Source organism: Pinus tabuliformis, chromosome X, assembly GCF_031772625.1.
Source record: "Pinus tabuliformis cultivar Carrire ecotype Pingquan chromosome X, CPIR1, whole genome shotgun sequence".
Lineage (NCBI taxonomy): Eukaryota > Viridiplantae > Streptophyta > Pinopsida > Pinales > Pinaceae > Pinus > Pinus tabuliformis.
This window is the reverse complement of record NC_142308.1, coordinates 201,367,484-201,386,743: the sequence shown is the minus strand read 5'-3', so window position 1 is coordinate 201,386,743 and position 19,260 is coordinate 201,367,484.

Here is a 19,260-nt window from a genome sequence, read left to right as displayed (position 1 = left end):
CTTTGCGGCCTCCTCTCTTGCTGCATGGAACCCACTAGCGAGCTTGTGGATTCGTATGTCCATAGGTAAATCGGCTATAATCTCAAGTCTAGGGACATGCGAACAAGCTTCCCCTACCACTTGCTCCACTTGTTGACTCTGTCCGACGACTTTGTCCCGTTGGAGGCTCAACTATTCGATATTAATTCGTTGTTCACTGAGTACCTGTTCCACGTGCCTCTCCGTGGTGCAGAGCTCCATCATGGCATCGTCCTGGAGCTGGTACAAGCATTCATGCTAGAGCACAACCAAATTGAGTTCTAGCCCCATAAGCCGTCTTACCACAGCTCTGTCCTCTTCATTTGTTGTTATCAATTCTCCTTTTGGAATCGCGATAGTATGGGCCAGTTGGGCCTTCAGCAGTTGCTGAGTGGCTGACAAACCTGTAACCCCATGAGTAGTGGTGGCTCATGTTTGTGCTGCCTGTGTCACAAGTTCTTGCAGCTATGTGTGGAGTTCCCCCAACACAAGCTATTGCTCTGACATGGCATCATTGATGGCATCTTCGGTGGCTTCACGAACGGTGTCCCCTATGTCACCTAGGTCGCCCTCCATCAAGGTGGTCAATTCTCTGTCCCATTTAGACGCCTTGGCCTTCTTCCGCAGCTTTTTCCATTCTTTCGGTAGTGGCTGCTTTAAGGGCGCACCCGTGGTGGTTGATGGTGTACATTCTGTCATTTTCCTCGTGGCTGGCTCTATGGGCACCTTCTGATGAGTTTCGTCTATCGCAGCTGTTCTAGCAGGTGCTTTGGCCGTTGATGTTTGTGCTACTTCCCAGGCAATGCGGACTTTTGCAACGTGCTGTTATTTCTGCTTCTGCTGTGCGGCGCACTTCACAGCAGCCTTTTGTGTCCTCATGGTAGCCTCATCGCGCCCCACCGCATTGGGTCCGTGCCAATTCGGTGGCCAAGTATCTAATACAGCATCGATAGCTTCGTCAACGGCAATGAAAGGAAGTGTAGTCCATGTTTGGTCGGGGTCCTTGCATGCCCAAATGTAGACAAAGTGCATGTCTGCTTTAAACTCAGCTATATGTTTCACACTATCATAGATTTTGGTGGAGGACTAGGGTAGCTGGGTGACCTAGTGTCAAACGTCGGCCTCCACTAGTATCCAAAAATTTTTGATGCCCATGATTCTTTCAGCATCCCTGGTCGCCCAAAGCAATGCAAATCTGGCGGCTTTTGGCCAATCCTGGTCCAAGGAGGGACACTGACTATCTTCAGGTAGGTCAGTGGTAACCAACACGATGGACAATAGCAACCATGCATAGTGGAAGGTCTTTTCCTGCTCTTGCACCTCTCTATAGCTGGTTAGGAATTCTTCACAAAGAAACTGTGCCCAATTGAACCATTCCCCAGCTGTGCATTCGTCGGCTAGCACAATGACGACTGCGGGAACCTTAGTACCGCAACATTTCCGTATCACTTTCCTAGCCAACAACTGGGTAGCAACATGGACTGCTCTATCCGAGATACTATCAATGACATACCCTTGCTGGCCTTTCTCTAGCTTATATTTCTTTTTCAGGGTTTTGTTCATCGTCACATCACCGCTCTTATCGACAATTTCCCTGGGGTCTCTTCCTTCACCAGGAAGTAGGGAGATCCTATGTATGATTTCTAGCATGATTCAAATGGGTTTTCCAAGCCATAAGTAGCCGTCATGTACCAGACACAGCAACTGTCTGATGACCAAGATTGTAATAGGGGGTCAGAGAAAGTGGGGAATGGAGAGGAGACAGAGCAACCCTGCATTCTCCACCTTTCGCAGCCATTCCTTTGGCTGAAGTGTCGTAACTGCCCCTTCTGCGCTTTGCTCCATCAATTCACTAGTCACCAAATGGGGAAATTTTTCCATATCTCCAAGGTCCCAGTCTTCAAATTTCATCGTCACAATACAACCAGTCACCGAGCTTTCAACCGGAACCCCTTTCTGAAGAGACGAGGTGGTGAGTATATTGTTAACGTCATCCGGATTAGGAGGGACCTTATCCTTCCCTTTACTTGGGGGAACATACTTGGGACGATGCACTAGCTGGACAGTTTCCTTGTCGGGGATCCCTCGTCCTCCTTGTCACTTTCAATGGTAACAATTTTTCCCTTTTCTTCCATTGTGAGATTGCTAAAGAATGGATTTCATGGCGATCGCCTCATTGGTCCTGGTATCTAGGGGTCCTTTTTAGTCCACGGTGTCCTGGGTGATTTAGGAAGTTCGGCTGCCTACGGTGTGGGATGCTATGGACTTTCTATGGTAGGGTTTAGTGAACTGAGGAATGACTCTCGGTATTCCTTTGGTAGTGCCTGAAACCATGAGCTTTCCTTCAGTGCCTTGTCATTCATCTTACTCCTTTTGGCTGGAACCCAGGGTGTCCTATTCTACGAGAGATAAAAATTTGTGGTATGCCCCTTTTCTTGCTAGATATATATAATTTCGAATTCAAAGTCGGCAGTTCGCCCCCCTCGTGGCTCATTAATGTGAATTTGGCGGTTATCCTTATGCCTTAATTGCCCGCAGGCCACTCCTCTATTTCTTAAATGGTACATCTTGTCATGAACAATACTTGCAACGGTTGCCTTCCATCCCTTCCCCATGGCAGAGCAGATCCTAGTGTGCGGTTGCATTTGATGCATTCGACCATCCTCGCGCAACTTTTCTGTAGCCTGTTTTATAGTCCCATGCCCTCTTCCAACAGTGTGGAGCGTTAGGACTGGGCCTTCTATAGATAGTCAGGTGGTCGCACCCGTCGTGCGAGCCTTCTGCTTCCCTACTAGCCCAGGCTGTGAGCACCATTCGTATTCCTTTGAGTCTAAGGGCGTACCGCGGTTTGTGTCTCCGTGTGTCCTAGGGTGCAGGCTCAATCATGCTATCACAGTCGCGGCTTGTCCTAATAGAGTAGGAGAGCTGGCTAGGTCTAGTGCCATCAATAGCTCTCACGTGCCATCCACGTGGGTGAGTTCTAATTTGATTTTATCAATCTCTTCATTTACCTTCACACTTTTATTTCAGAGTCTGGCACTCATTTCTACTAACTCGCAAAGTCTCATTTTTTCGTGTTGAATGGCTTCCCATATCTGGCGAATCCTACCATGTAGGTCTTCGGGTGCAGTGTAGACCGTGGGGGAATGGCCCCTCCAGCTGTGGATAGAGGTCCCTTGGCATACCTTGCTCTGGGTATGGTCGTATTGGCCCAGCGGACCCTTTCCACGCACAGATTCAGTTCATTTGATGGTCCTGAAACATACAGCTGTGGTCTTTGTTGTAATTGGAGGACTGCCCTGCTCCAGTGCACACGTCCTCCAATCCGTACATGGAACTGTCCTCTCTTTCTCAGCTTCCTCTACATGCGTGGCGCTTCGTCTGATGTGCCATACTACTTCTGGATGACGATTAAGGTGCCAGGGTTGGCGAACTACCCCTCACTGGTTGTGCCGCTATCTACCGACCATTCCCTTCCTTCAGTGGTTACGCATCGCAATGATCTAATCATCATATTATAGTTGAGTGTGGTGACTTCCTGCAATTTGTTCTGCCATCTTTCCATCTCCTCATCCGTATCTGATGTGCAAGAACTATCGTGCTCCTATGCTGAGGGATTCACCTGACCCTGTTCTTGCATTGTTATTTGGTATATGCAGTCTAGTTCATCATCATTGTCCTCATCGTGCACTAGCTCGGTATAGTGCTCTCCTTCAGCCGAGTCCAGCGGGACAATTACTCATAGTGACTTCTTTTTGAATGTTATTTTCGGCATTTTTAAGTTGATGACCCCATTCATGTCCGTGGCCCAATCAATTCCTAGCAATGCAGGGTAGGGATTAGTGTCATCCACAATTTCTATGACCTCAAAGTCAGTTTGCATGCTTATGCCTTCAATTTCCACTGTCACCCCTTGCAGTCAACCCATCGGTAGGATCTTTTGTTGGTTGGCCATCCTTAGTTGAATAGGAGAGCATTGTAGTGCGGACCTACCCATGCGTTCCTACGTTTTCTTAGGTAGCACATTCGCATATGATCCTAAGTCCAAAATAACCTGGTCCATCTCGTACTCACCGATTTGCACTGTCATACTCATCTCCCATCCCGTGCGGAGAGCATGTCTTCCCAGTTTCCAAACTATGCGTGGCTCGCCCGACCTTGTGCACTTAGTGATCAGCTCTTGGAGTCCCTTAACGGCTGTATTGTCGCACAACAACTTCATACATGTCTCTAAAAAGGTAGTAAGCATAGAGGGATCCATCCTCGGCTCAATTGGGTCCCTCCTACTTGGAGTAGAGACTTCCGTGAAGCTCTTCGGAGCTTCCTTAGGCGTCTTCGTCCTTTTTTCCACTTCCAATTTGGGTTCCCTTGCCAAGGTATCACAACCCTTCATACTTTCTATAAATTCTTTACGTGCACCTTCTCCCGTAGGTGCACCACTCCTCAATACCATATTTATGGTGGGGTCTTCTGCACATGGTTCCGATCTCATCATTTGGACATTTTGAGTTGGAGTGGGCTATAATACTCCTCTTTCACGCATCTGGGCAATTAATGTCGGGAAATCTACCATTTCATGGTCGAACTGCTCACAGTATGGGCAAGATATCCTCATTGGGTTAGTAAAGTCATGAGCGTAGTGTCTTGGCCCTCTGCAATTATAACAGATCAGCTGTCTGTGCCCCCACCCAGGCCCCATTCCTCTTCCTTAGCCGCGTCCTTGAAATCCCCTGCGTGTCCCTATGGCTAGGTCGAATCCTCGCGCTTCAGTTTGTACCCGATAAGCTGGGGTCCTCTCCATCATTAAGTCGTAGCTCTGACAAGTTCGCTCATCATGACCTATCGATCTACAAAAGTTGCAATACAGTTGTTGCAGGGTCTGGGTATACTTCTGCAACAGGTGGCAATTGTCTGTTGCGTGCTTTCCCCCCACTTGACAAATCGCGCACCAAAGCGCGGATGCCACACTTGGCCTTACTTGTACCTCCATTTTTAGTGGCATCACCCCCCCCGCGAGATAATTTGCGAAGACTAGGCAATGGTCCTTATTGTGTGCTTGAATTTTGCATTTAGTACATCCTACCTCTATACGCACCTCCGATCGAGTCACCCTTTCTTGCTTAAAGCTTTGCATTTCCAAGCTCAGATTTTGTAGTTGTGCATGGATTTGCTAAATTCCCAACCCAAGATCTTGTATTGGGGTTTCCTGCAATCTCACCGCAGTTTCTAATACTTCGGCTTGGGTTGAGATCTTTTACTATGATAGTGCCATCCTCAGATGTGGTGTCAATGACACCACAAACCACCCGTAGTGCTGCACATCCATCAATGTCATATTAGCCTCACGAATTGTGATTTTTAACCTTTGATCCAAATCCCATGGGGTTTCACCCAGTAGCATCGCTATCTCTTTGAACCCAATGATCGATTATGTCTTTGATTTTGGCCGACCAAATTCTTTGTTCAATGCGTCCTGGATCACTGTTATTCCCGCATTTGGATAATCGCTTGAGTACTTTATATACCATGTCAACACGTGGTCCTGCAGCACACTAACCAGGGTAGCCTTTTTTATGTTATCATCCTTTATTCCTTGGGCTTCCCACACATTCCTTACCACAAACCGGAACTAACCTGGTTCCTCATTTCTTGCACCCTTAAATACCGGTAATTTGACTGCGCTTGCCATCCCAACCTTCGGTGGTTCCGGAGGTGGAGGTGGAGTGGGTGAAGATGGATTTGATGTTGGTGAAGTAGGTCATGGCATAGACGGAGGTGGTATCAGTGGAAAGTGCCCCTTAATCAACCAGACCACGCTTCTTGGGGAGAACCTTGCGATCTCCTCCTCGCTTTCCTATGAAATGGAAATTAGCAGACTGTTCACTAATCCTTCGGTTCCTCAGTAGCCTCTTCCACTCTGTGTTACACCAGACATCAATAAATGTACATAATCTATTTTTCACACAACAGCATCTTAATCCAAGTGTTCAATGATTTGATGTACCTACCCCGTGGTCCTTGGAGAAAGCGCCTTTTTGCTTCACTATAGCTCACGGTTGTGTCTATTGCAAACTCAGTAATAAACCCACCTATTACCCCATCTAACCAGTGATCTACTATGTGTGTGATTTTATCTTCGGAGGCTCCTAGCCTACGCACCAATTCTGGAGTCCACACAAGAGGTTGATCTAGTCTGCACCTTCCCACATTGTTGGCTAACCTCGTGATCCACTCGTACAACTCTATCGGGAATGTTACGAAGAAGATTTCATGGATATTTGTGTATATGTACCGATCCAACCACCTTTCCTCTGATATTCGCGGGTTTCTGTTTTCCTAAATCACGAACTCATGAAGCTTTTGATCCAACCAATCTTCAAGCTCTTTCTTAGTAGGATTCAAGTGTTCCGACATTAGACATCTCTTAGGCAGATCCTGGTTCCTAGCAATGGAACCATTTGTTGGCTTATATGGCCCTGACCCAGGTTCAAAAGAGTTATTTAGCCAAACAATTCCTGCAGCTACCAGCCATTTCAGCAACAGCGCGTGGAGCGTGAACTGAGGTCTCACTTGAGGTAGCAGGGGAGGGTGCTGGAACCAAGTTTCCGCACCCTTGGGGTGTCTTGATGTGGTCTGGAGGGTTTGCGCACCATTCTGTGGCTTCACACCACTCTACTCCGTGTAGATCCGAACCCAGGAAAATCCTTAATACTTATTAATGTGATGTTTATAGATTAGATCTACTTTTTATGGTCTTTAAGAAAAAAATTAACACAAATAACCAGTTTGCACACCCAAAAAGGATACAAATTCACATAGACTTATAACATAAGTATTCACACATAGATCAAACAGTTATATCAACCATAAATTAGCCAGACCCGCAATAATTCAGATTTAACACAAAATTTCATAATCAACTTATATTTATTTACTTTCTTCACCAATACATCCAGATCCACCTTGCGCACTCAGCTACAGGGGTCTGCGCACATAGCTGCGGACTCTACTAGGCCTTTGCACACACAGCTGCAAAGCCTCTATCTACCTACCAACACCTTTGACTCGAACTTACAGACGCTTCAAGACTTCGTTCCTCAAAAAACCATTACAATCAAGATCCAAAAGTACATGCCAAAACACTGACTTCTATCCATAAAGCCTCACTCTATTTATACATTCCCATGGTCTGCGGACCATGGGCAAGCCAACTTACTTCCTATTATTTTACATTATTTTTGGGTGGAAAACCCTTTGACTTGACTCATTTACAATTCACACTCCACGCACTTCGTGGAGTACTTACCATACCTTTCCCAAAATTGCGGGCTTTAAGCCCCAAAAATGTTACGCGGGCCTTCTACTAACCAAAAATGTTACTAAACATGAATTCCTACCAAAGGAACATGAGAAGATAGAGTTTGAGCTGAAGGAGGAAGAATCAGACTCTACAACAAAACAAGAATCAGAAGATGAAGAGCCAAAAAATCCAGCCGTGAAAAGATTAGTTCGAGAAATAAGGAAATTAGAAAGGCATAGTCCATCTTCCTTCTATTCAATTTTTTCTTTATCTATTACTGATGATGATCCTATAACTGTTAGGGATCCAGTAGATTCAGAGGACGGAAAACTCTAGAAAGAGGCCATGGTTGATGAAATGGAATCTTTGGAAAAAAGTGAGGCTTGGGATTTGGTGGAGTTGTCGGATGGAAGGAAACCCATTAGAAGAAAATGGGTGTTTAAGAATAAGATGAATGCAGAAGGAAAGGTGGAGAAATAAAAATATCAGTTGGTAGTAAAAGGTTATTCCCAAGTGTTGGGAATTGATTTTGGTGATATTTTTTCTCCTGTTTCCAACATAGCTTCTAGTAGATTACTTTTCTATGTTGTTGTTGCTTTTGATTTTGAGGTAGAACATATGGATATGAATACAAAATTTCTTCATGGGGATCTGGAAGAAGAGATATGCATGAAGCAATCTGAAGGCTTTGCGGTGAGGGAAAAGGAATAACTGGTCTGCAAGTTAAAAAAGTCTCTGTATGGGTTAAAACAATTATCGAGGATGTGGTATCAGAAATTCAATACATATATATGAGGACTTGGCTTCACCAAAAACAAAGCACATCATTGTGTTTTGTTTAAATTAATTGGCGACTGTGTTATTTATCTGGTCTTGTATGTGGATGATATGTTGCTGATTGGAAATGACAAAGAAATTATCCATGATTTGAAGACCCAATAGTCCTCCAAATTGACATGAAGGATCTTGGTGCTGCAAACTATATTTAGAGCATGGAAATTAAACAAGATCGGGTAAAGAGGAAGCTATGGTTAACCAAATGAATTATGTCGAAACAATACTACAGAGGTTTAATATGCAATATAGTAAACTGATGAAGCTCCTTATTCGTGTAGGTGTAAAGTTATCTATTGAATAGTGTCCCAAGGAACAAGAAGAGGAAGAGGAAATGTCCCATGTTCCATACGCAAGTGCATTCAGTAGCCTGATGTATGCAATGGTATGTAATAGACTAGACATTGCACATGTAGTGGGAGTATTGAGTAGGTTTATATCAAAAGCAAGGAAGGAGCATTGGACAACAGTGAAGCGGGTTTTCAAGTATTTGCGTGGCACTAGTGATTATGGTTTGTGCTACTAAGGAAGATCAGGATTGGACAGAGTTTTGGACATTTGTGGCTTTGTTGATGCAGACTGGGTTGGAGATTTGGATCAGGGAAGATCTACAAGTGGGTATATGTTTAACCTATTTGGAGGTGCAGTGAGTTGGATGAGCAAGAGGTAGTTTGTAGTGGCACTTTCAAATATAGAGGCAGAATACATGGCAACCACTCATGCAAGAAAGGGAGTAGTTTGGTTGTAGAGGGTATGTTCAAGTATGGGGTTAGCACATCGAGCTATAAGGATAGATTGTGACACTCATAGTGCAATTTTCTTGGGAAAGAACCCTGCTTATCATTCAAAGACAAAGCACATTGATGTTTAGTATCACTTTATGAGGGATATGGTTGAGGATAAAAGGGTTTTGCTGGTAAATGTGGACACTTTGAAGAATGTTTCCGATGCATTAACAAAGTCTGTGAGCACTGAGAAGTTTTCTTGGTTTAAAGAAACAATGGGCGTTGTAGGGTTGCACCAATGACTAAGCTCTCTTATGACCACTTTTGTGGAAATGAAAAAAAACAAGTGGGAGAATGTTGGGTGTGTGTTATATTCTTTCCATGACTAGTTTCACGCATGGGTGGGTCATAGCTCCCCCTGTTCATTGCATCAAGCGCAACAAGAGGGGTGCAACCCCCCTTGTCTAGGGGTTTCAGAGGGGCAATAGCCCACCTGTACGAGGTTTGGGGCAGTGATTTGGGAATTTTTTTTGGAACCTATATTAGGTGGATGGACCTACCTATGGTTTTGCACATGGTTTTGGGTATGATGGTTTTCTGCCCATTGTATTTTGTAGATCTGGTCAAGGAAAATGCAATTATGTTCTAATCCAGGGTTAATGGATTGGGGTTTATGAATGATTTGACATGTGTGTGTGTGTGTGTGTTGTAACATTGAAAGAAATATAATGAAAAATCAATCTGGTAGTCCCAGTTTTTGGATCTAGGGGAAAATATCTATGTATATCTATTTTATGTTTTATGTTCTCACCATTATTTATTTTATGTTTTTAGAATTCGTATGCAAGTAATTTTTGTATAGGGTTAAAACCTACAAGAACAAGGTGTAGAGCCTTTTTTCAGTACCATAGGGTTTGCAGTCATCAGTGGCAGACTCATTGTTAGTATGAAAAATCCTGGAAGATGAACAAAAAACCCTCACTGAAGTCATTACGTGACAAGTGACCCTAAAAAAAAGTTAATGGTTGATGTCGTCCTAGATCTGCAGCACGAATGGAAAATCTGCAGTAAAATAAAATTAGATCCAAAACAAATAGTAGTAGAATGATAGACCCAAAATAAAAACCCAGTGGAAAGATGATTTTAAACAAATAAATCTTCATTGATAACACCTAGCGAAGGAGATATATAGATTGGTCTGTAAGTCCCCCTTCGTGGGATGGGTCCTTTGATATCCTTGATGTTTTAGAAATAGATTCTTTCTCCCAATCATGTGAAAAAACCAAACAAAGTGAAGAACTCAAGTGGGAGCTCAAGAAAAAATGACAATAATATTGACGATGATAATGATCATGGTGAGGAATGAATGAAAAACCCTCCTTTATATAGCAAAGTATGGAGTTAATCTCGAAAATGGAGAATAATAAAATATTATTGACCAAATTTAGATCTAACTACTTAGAATACTTTATTATATTTATTGGAGAGGGAAAAAGAATTTAAAATGGTTAAATTCCTTTATTTAGAAATAATTAACAAATAAAATGATTTATTAACTATTTCGCAAGAAACAAGAAAGGTGTGAAATCAAAATAATTATTAAATAGTGATTTAATAATTATTCTAATAACAAAAATAAGGAAATTCAAATAAATAATGATTTATTTAAATATTCCTAAGGGATTTAGTCAAATGGGACAAGGAATAATTATTAAATAATGATTTAATAATAATTCCTAGAGAAAATTAAATAAATAATGATTTATCTAATTATTCTCATGGGGTTTTTATTTAAATCAGAAAATAATTTAATAAAAGTGGTTTACTAAAGTATTTTCCACAGTGAAAGTGATTTTACTATGGTAAAATTAAATCCACATGGTGTATTTCGATCCACCTAGTTAGAAATGGCTAGGCGATCATTTTTTGGTGATAACACTCCTTCGCTGCTGACAATGAGAATACATCAATGTATCTTGATTGATAGATTCTTTCAAGTGTTCGACTTCAAAAAAAATATTCACACTTATTAGATTGTACTAGGTACCTTGACACTCACTATCATTATCAATGAGATGTCTCACATTTGTTAATGGTATACATCAATGACCGGTAATCAAACGATTTCTCACATGGTCGACTTTAGCTCATTTAGTCTAATAATGTATAAATGTATCATCTACAGTGGGTGAAGACCTCGCATTGTGTCAACATCTGGGTTAACTTGACAACTCCTTTAGTTTTCTACTAGTGACACCTCCCACCTTTATATGTTGCAGTCCTTCACAAAAACATCTTATACGTTGGCACTCAAGTTTATGTAGTACCATTATTCCACCTATATGCTTGGTACTTTTATGAGGCTCCATTATGCAGCATCATTGATCAGAGAGTACTCTAGCAGCATTGAGAAAATATTCTTCTATATGTGATATCGATACATAGCTTCGTTGTGTTCCTTCGTGGCTATGATCCGATGACCCATTATGTATTTTACAACTCTTCACTTATGTATACATTATGGATTCATGTTATACTTGATAATTGGAAATGCTTTATTACTTTTGAGCATGGGTATGCCCGCCTCAGACATGAGTTTTCTTTCTGACTCCTTCCACAAGTATTCGATGGGCTAGAATCTGGTGATCTCCTCCTGGGTTATTAGATGACTCCTCTCTATATACTTAATATATTTTGGCCATCATATACCCCTTATGACCTCATATATTAGGGGGAATCTGTTATAGCATCATTTAGCACTCCTGTAGACTCGGTGCTCTTTTATGGCCTTGGGAAGTCCCTTTTTCCATATAGACTTTATCTTATATTACAAAATAATATTTCAAATTCCATACGCGAATCTTCCCACACTAAATCGTATACATATGCGGGCCCTATAACACTACACCTACCTATACCTTTTAAAATATGAAAAAATAAAATAAAATACTATTTTTGGGTGGGGTTCACAAGTTTTACTGCGAGCCCACCTATGGGAGCCTATGGCACAAATGAATTAACTAATTTCAAGTTGTATATATACACCGCTTGGGTAGTCTTAATAAACACAAGAGAAGGGTTATCGACATTATACCCATTTTTCTCCCAGATCAAGTATGTTTTTCCCGTGTATCCTACATTCCTAGTGTTTAGGAAACCTTGGTTTCATTTGAAGATATGTTCATCATCCTTATAGCATCTCCTTCTGCTTGTTAGAGAGGTTGTCTTCATGGATTGGGCTGGACGGATCTGGAGGAAGGCTTTGTTAGTTCTTTTGGCCTGGTTCAAGTTGTACCTATTGTTGTTAATCAATAAAGAAGCTCATGCCTTGCTCCTGATATGTTATTGCCTCATGAATAGTAATGATTATCCTTATATACGATGATCTAACATATCTTTTATGTATGCACATTGGATTATCTATTATGTATACACTTTTTTGAATTAACTTGTAGGCTTTCTCATTCTCGAGGAAGTAGAGGTTTTAAACCCTACAGGAACATCATCAAACATAGGGCCTACAGGTATGTTTCCAAATCAATGTTTAGTAATTTATATGTTTGGCATTCTTGTTTGACTACTCTTTGTCAACTATCTTGTTATGCTTTGTTGAGGTTTTCAACCCTTTCCTTAGGGAATTTTTCTCACCAACATTCACCCACCCTAGTATCCTTTCTAAGCTGAAGACTCCTCCTTTGTCGGCATACAACCCTAGGAGGGGAGACTTTGTTGATAATCTTATAAGTAGTGGCCAAGAAGTAGAGAGGAAATGTGAAAGCCCCTCATTGTTGTGCTTCTTCATCAAAGAATTGTCCCAATCAACCACATACTTCCTTTGATTACAAGAGTCTATAATGTTGAGGCCTAGGTACTTGAATTCTTCTATGTGAGTGTAAAGGAACAAATAACCAAATATGGAGTTATAACTAAAGGAGGAGGCCAGGTAGAATTGTTCGAACTAGAATTTGATGTCTTCAGCCATGAAAGAGGGAATATCAATGATAATGTTTGGCTTCATCATTTTATGTAAAAGCCCTAACGCCACTTTAGAGACATTTGTTGTCTTTCCTTCTCAAAATAGCCATAGGATAACATATAGGATTGGTCATATAGACTCCTAAAACAAGAAAATCGGGAGGTTATTTGAGTTGGCAGGAAATTTTGCATTTGAGGATAGGATTAGTTGGTGAAAGACCTATTTCTGTCCAACCGAGAGCCTAATTTAATCATATAAGAGTGTGGTCTCTATAAAATTCTTCAAATTTGGGGATTTCAAATAAAGGAAGGATTCATGTATCAATGCAAGGGTGACCTCCATATTCTCCCCAGTAGAGGAGATACAACAATTTTTCCCTTTAATGAACATGGCCATGAGCTAGGATATGAATTCCAGGAATTAGTACATCGTTGAGCTGACTAAGTGGTACAACCCTAACTCAATGAGTCAGAATGGGTCATCCTTGTTGATATAGTAGCCATATAAGTCAAAATGGAGGTTAGATATATTTGGGGGGGAAAAGGGATCGTGAATTCCCTCTTCGATGTCCATGAGGGGTTCAATGTGGCTCGAGGATTTTGGTGGTTGTTTCTTCATGGTTTTCGACAAGCCCTTCTTTAATTTGAGCATCATGAAAATTGTGAAAGGACTGGGGGAATGTGAATTACCTGGTATGCAGAAGAAGCTAGACATTGAGGGTGCACGAAGGTCCTCATATAGGTTGATAGTCAGGAAAATGTAGACATGAACAGATGGAATGACTTGGCACTCAACCATTTTAAGTATATGTATTCAAATCACAATGTTCTATGCATGGGGGTGCAACAGTAGCTTCGAGGGGATTTTAAGTGAGAAGGGGACGAGATGGCATGGGGGGGCGGGGGGAGAGACATGTGGCATAATTGGATTAGGCGAAGGGCGAGGGAAGAGGGTGATCCATAAAATGGTCTCACGCCTGCTTGCCACGCTTTCTTGCTACACTCTTCTAATAGTGATATCAGTGATTGATGTGGTCATCATGCTAGCCTGGTAGGTGGTGAGTTTGTTTTATCTCCTACGGAGGTGTTCTTAGGTGGACTTAGAGGCTAAGCCATACCCCCTGGGATCAATCAAAATCATCATATTTATTGATTCTAACTTTCCATGAGCGAGCGTTGGCTTAACTTCTGTGCTTATTTACCCATTGGAGCTTTTCCTAGGTGAGTTTGCCTCGAGATGGATGATGGTTCGCCCCACAGGTGGTTTCTCTTTAATTATTTAAGAAATGGGCAAACGCTTGATACCACTTTGCAACCCCATCCCAAAAATGGCGCCACTTTCTACTAAGTTGGAATCTGGATGTCTGGCACTCTCATCCTTGGTGCCTGGAGTCCCAACTCCTTTTAAAATGCAATTAGAAATTTTGATGGGGTTTTGGCCTTCCGGGCCATACCGCTAGGATGACATCATGTAGATGTCAAGCTTGCCACGTTTCCACCTATGACTGATCCATCTCTCATCCGTATCTTGACCCTTTGGGTACCTGAAAACCTAAAAACTTCCTACCACGTGTCCACCTCCCAGTGGGTGGACGTTGATGTTACATTTTCCCAATGACACCCTTCCAACTATCCTGTTGGAGGAAAGAGAGAAGGGTCCCCACACATAGTCGTGCAAGAAATTTTTGCACGAATGGTCCAATCCTAATGCCTTTGAAAATTCAGTTAACCAAAGCTTACATGATTCCAGGGTCGCGGGGTCTAGGCCTCTAATTTCTATTATGGGATTTCATTAGTAGATGACCCCATCTCGGATAGTTGACAAATACCTAGTCCTTGGTCCTCATACCCTTTTGAAAATTATTTTGTAATGAGTTATGGGGTTTTGAGGTCGCGAGGTCTCTAAGATTCTGACTTTTATGGGCCCAACATTGACTTCCCTTATCTTTCGATTCAAGATACCATTTTCAGACTTATTTATATCATTGGAAATATTTTCCAGAGAACCTTCTAATTGAGTGGGTTTGAAACAACCTTTGAGCTCATTTTATGCTCTAAAAATGGCTTCAAACTCTGTTATGCTTTGTACCTTAACCCCTATAGTATATGGAGAATAAGAGGAAAGACGAGGAGGGTACAACATCGGCTCCAACTAGGGGAAGTGCCTTGGTGGAAAGGCACTGAGCACTTGCAGACTAGTAGACTTTTGTTGGGCATGGATTCAATATACAAAACTAAAAAATGAAGCAAACACTCTAGTATTTACAATGGCTCACCGATATTTACTATAGAAATGGATATGTGGCTTTAGTACTGAAATTAGTGCTTGAGTTAATTCCCATTGACAAGAAGCTCAAGCGCTTCACCATATATATTTTCCAACAAGAATGTGTTGTTACCTTTGGCTTCAGCTACCTTGAATGGCCTAAACCACAAAGGGTCAAATTTCCCGTGCTTCCCTTTGTCTTATCTCCTAACATCCAACTTGAGAAAAATTTGCCTAGCTAGAAAATTTTGTCCTTAGTCCTTTCTTCAAATAAGGCCTTCATCTTACCATGGTACTTGAGCAGATTGTCAGTCACCTTCCCTCTGTTCTCGTGCAATTCGACCAATTTCTTTATACTACTAGTCTATGGATTAGGTTCCTACTCTGAATCCTGAATTATCTTTGTCACTGCCATAACCAATTGACTAGGAAACAATGTTGCAATACCATAAACTAACTCAAATGGTGATTTTCTAGTGGATCTCTTTTTTGTGACTCTGTTTCCCCAAGGAGCAAATTCAAGATAAGATTCTGTGCAATGATTATCTCTTCACCAAAGTCTAGTTGGATGAATCATCCAACCCATTCCCCTATGGATAATAGGTGGTAGAGTGACCAATTATGACATTATAATTCTGGAAGAAATCAACGAGTCTTCTAGACTTAAACACCTGGGCATTATCAATCGATATTCTTTGGGCACCCAAACTTGGAAAAAATATTTTCTTCAAGAAACTTTATGACCACCAAATCAGTTGCATTTCGAGTAGGAATAATTTCCACCCACTTTGTAAAGTAGTCAGTATCTGTTAAAATCCATTTATGCTTCCCACTAGAAGGTGGGTGAATCTCTCCTATAAATTCCAATCACCATTGCCTAAAATGTTCCTCCATAAAAATTGGGATCAATGGTAATGGAGCTATTATTTTATTCTCATTGAAAATCATACTTTCCTTGCAACCTTCCACCAACTTGTAAACATCATAAAAAATGTTTGTCAATAAAAACCAGCCTTCAAGATCTTATGCATTGTAACCTTCCAACTATAGTTTCCTCCAGAAGCACAACCATGGTATTCATTAATGATTTTATGAATTTAATATTCTGTTAAGCACAACAACAACACACCAAAAATATATGTTTGCTTGGGGTAGCTCAAGTGGCAATGGCTGAGAAATGAAGTCTCATCAAACCAGAGAACTTGGGTTCGAATCTTGTGCTACCCTCCCCCGTAGTGGGGTGAATAATGGACATGTAAACTCAAAAATCAGAGAGTCCTACCAAGATTACAAAAAAAAACACACTAAAAAGATCCTTCCAATACAATTGGCCATTTGTTATTGCATACTTATGGGCCTTCATTCTCATAGCCCTATAATTTTCTCTATCAAAACCAGTTGGGTAGCTAAGAAACAATAAATAGTGGACAATGTTTTTGTACCAATCAGAACAAAGGTATTTGTAAGGAATTATGTTATCTTGTTCATTGGATTGGTTGCCCCTTCTTACTGTATTTGGTCCTGATGTTTCAGCCAACAATTTTGTTCCCATTGCCTAAAATTTTACCTCTGATAAGATATTGGCTAAGCCCTCCCCCTTTATGAGCTTAGTTGGCTTTATGTCCATATCATACTCCTGAATCTTGGATATCCACTTGCCCCTTTTTCCTTTGTTGTCTCCTTGTGTGAGGATGTCTTTCACATTTGTTGTAGGGACACAGACAATAATTTTATACTGTAGCACATAGGTCTTGAAATATTTCATGACCTTAACTAGAGCATAGGCCTAATTTTCCAAGATTTCATACTTCTCTGCATCCCTCAATACTTGGATGAAAAATTCTAGTGGTTTTTCCTTCTCTTCTTCATTATTTTGTAAAAGGATAATTGCAACAGTGTTAGGGGATGCAAAAGAAAATATATGAAATGTATTTTGGTAATCAGATCTAGCCAAGAATGGAGCCTCTCCAAAGGCCTTCTTAATTATAGTAAAATATTGCCTTTCCTCTGTGGTACATTTTACCTCCATGTCCTTTTTCATCTTGTCAATAATCTCCTTCACAATCTCAACATAATTGGGCACAAGCCTCCTCAAGAAGTGTATTCTTCGTAAGAGGACATGTATCTCTTTCTTATTTTTTGGTAGGGGGATGGTATTGATTTCTTCCACCCTTTTTGGTTCAATTCTCACTCCCTCCTTTGAGATTATATGCCCCAACAACTTTCCTTATCTGAGAGAAAATTATGAATTCTTTTGATTCAAGGAAAAGCCATACTTCATGCAAAGGCGTGTTGTAAATGTTGCTCATCAGACTTTGAGAAGATTTTTATGTCATCTAAGTAAATCACCCTAAATTTTTCCTTCTCCCCAAAAAATGCTATATCCATCACCCTTTAAAAATTTACTCTAGCATTCAAACAACCTAAAGGCATTTGAGTATACATGAACATTCCCAAAGGTGTGGTGAAGGCAATACTTTTATGATCTTTAGGATGTACAACAATCTAGTTGTACCCAAAGAATTCATCAATCATTGATAGTCTAGAAGACCCCACCACCTTCTGCAAAATATAATCCATATTGGGTAGGGCGTAATTATCCTTTAAGGAAGCCCTATTTAGATTTCTGAAATCCACACACAATGTGATCTCTCCATTTTTCTTTCTAATAGGGACCAAATTAGCTACCCAATCTAAATATCTCAAGGGTATAATGATTTTATCTTGGAGCATTTTCTCAATTTCTTTCTCTATCAGGGGGAGAAGCAAGGGATTTAGTTTCCTAAGCTTCTGCTTGTGAGGCTTAATTTCAGACGTCATAAGATTCTTTTGTTGAATGATATCAATATCAGAAGTACTCAAGTCACCATAATACCAAGAAAAACTATCAACATATTTTATGAATAGGTCAAGATACTTATGTTTGTATCCCTCTGGGATCCCCTTGGCCAACTTAATTATTTCGGGTTGTTGCTTTGTGACAATATTACAGTCCTCTTTATCTACCTTAGATTCCTTCTTGGTTGGTTTGACTGCCACATCATTGACATCAAACAATATTTCCAATCGTACCAACACCTTTAATATTATATTTCCCTTCAACTGCAAGATTTTATGCCCGATGAAAGATTCCTACCAAGGCACTTGTTGTTCACTTACTTCAACTTCCTCAATATCTTCACCCTCTTGGTCTATAATAGCATTAAAAAAATTTCCAATCATATCCATAAACCATTTGATTTAATCTTCATCCTCAAACAATTTGTTGTATTTTACGTTGTTAGGCACAAAGGGTCTATGCCTAACCTCCACTTCATTCCTGAGCAAGGGCTTTTGTGGGGGCTTGAAAGTGCTAGTTGTTATTTCTAAGGAATATGTTATTATATTTTTCTCCCTAGGTAGAAAATTATATATTAAATGCCAGAAATAAATTTTCAACTAGCTCCCACACTTCATTCTTATAAGATTTCATCCTAGGGTGCTTAGTTTGCAACTAATTCTTAATCTTAAACAATCAATTCAAAAATCTCCAAAAACTGTTAATCATTCAATTTTCAAATCACTAGTAGCTTGTAGGCCCAACACCAATTCTTCATATTCAACAATGTTATTTGGAACATCAAATTCCAACTTATATGAAAGAAGAATGGGGTTACCTTCATGGGATTTAAACAATACTCCTGCTCCACTTCCCTCCTTGGAGTAGCCTCCATCAAAGTACAATTTCCACACACAACTAACCTTCATTTTCTACTGATTAGAGGGTGAGGGAACTTCCACATGGGTATCCTCCATAACTTGATCATGCATTTCCAGAAGGAAACATGAAAGGTCTTTTTCTCGGCCATATACTCAAGATTTGTTTGAATTATCTACTCTAGTGAAAATTTTCACTAACCTAGATTCTTTGTACAACCTATGCTCTTCTCCATCAAACACTAAAATAGTAGCATATGTGAGGTTTATTTTGATAGGCCCTCCAAGATTCATTACCCAATATCTGGAGAGGAGCATACCAAATCTCACAAGAATGTCCATAACCACAATGTCCGTTACCGTTGCGAGTGAGACCACCCTAGGGTCTTGGGTTGAGAACCCCAACAGAGCAGAGGGAAAACCACAATAAGAAAAGCTCAAGCAAT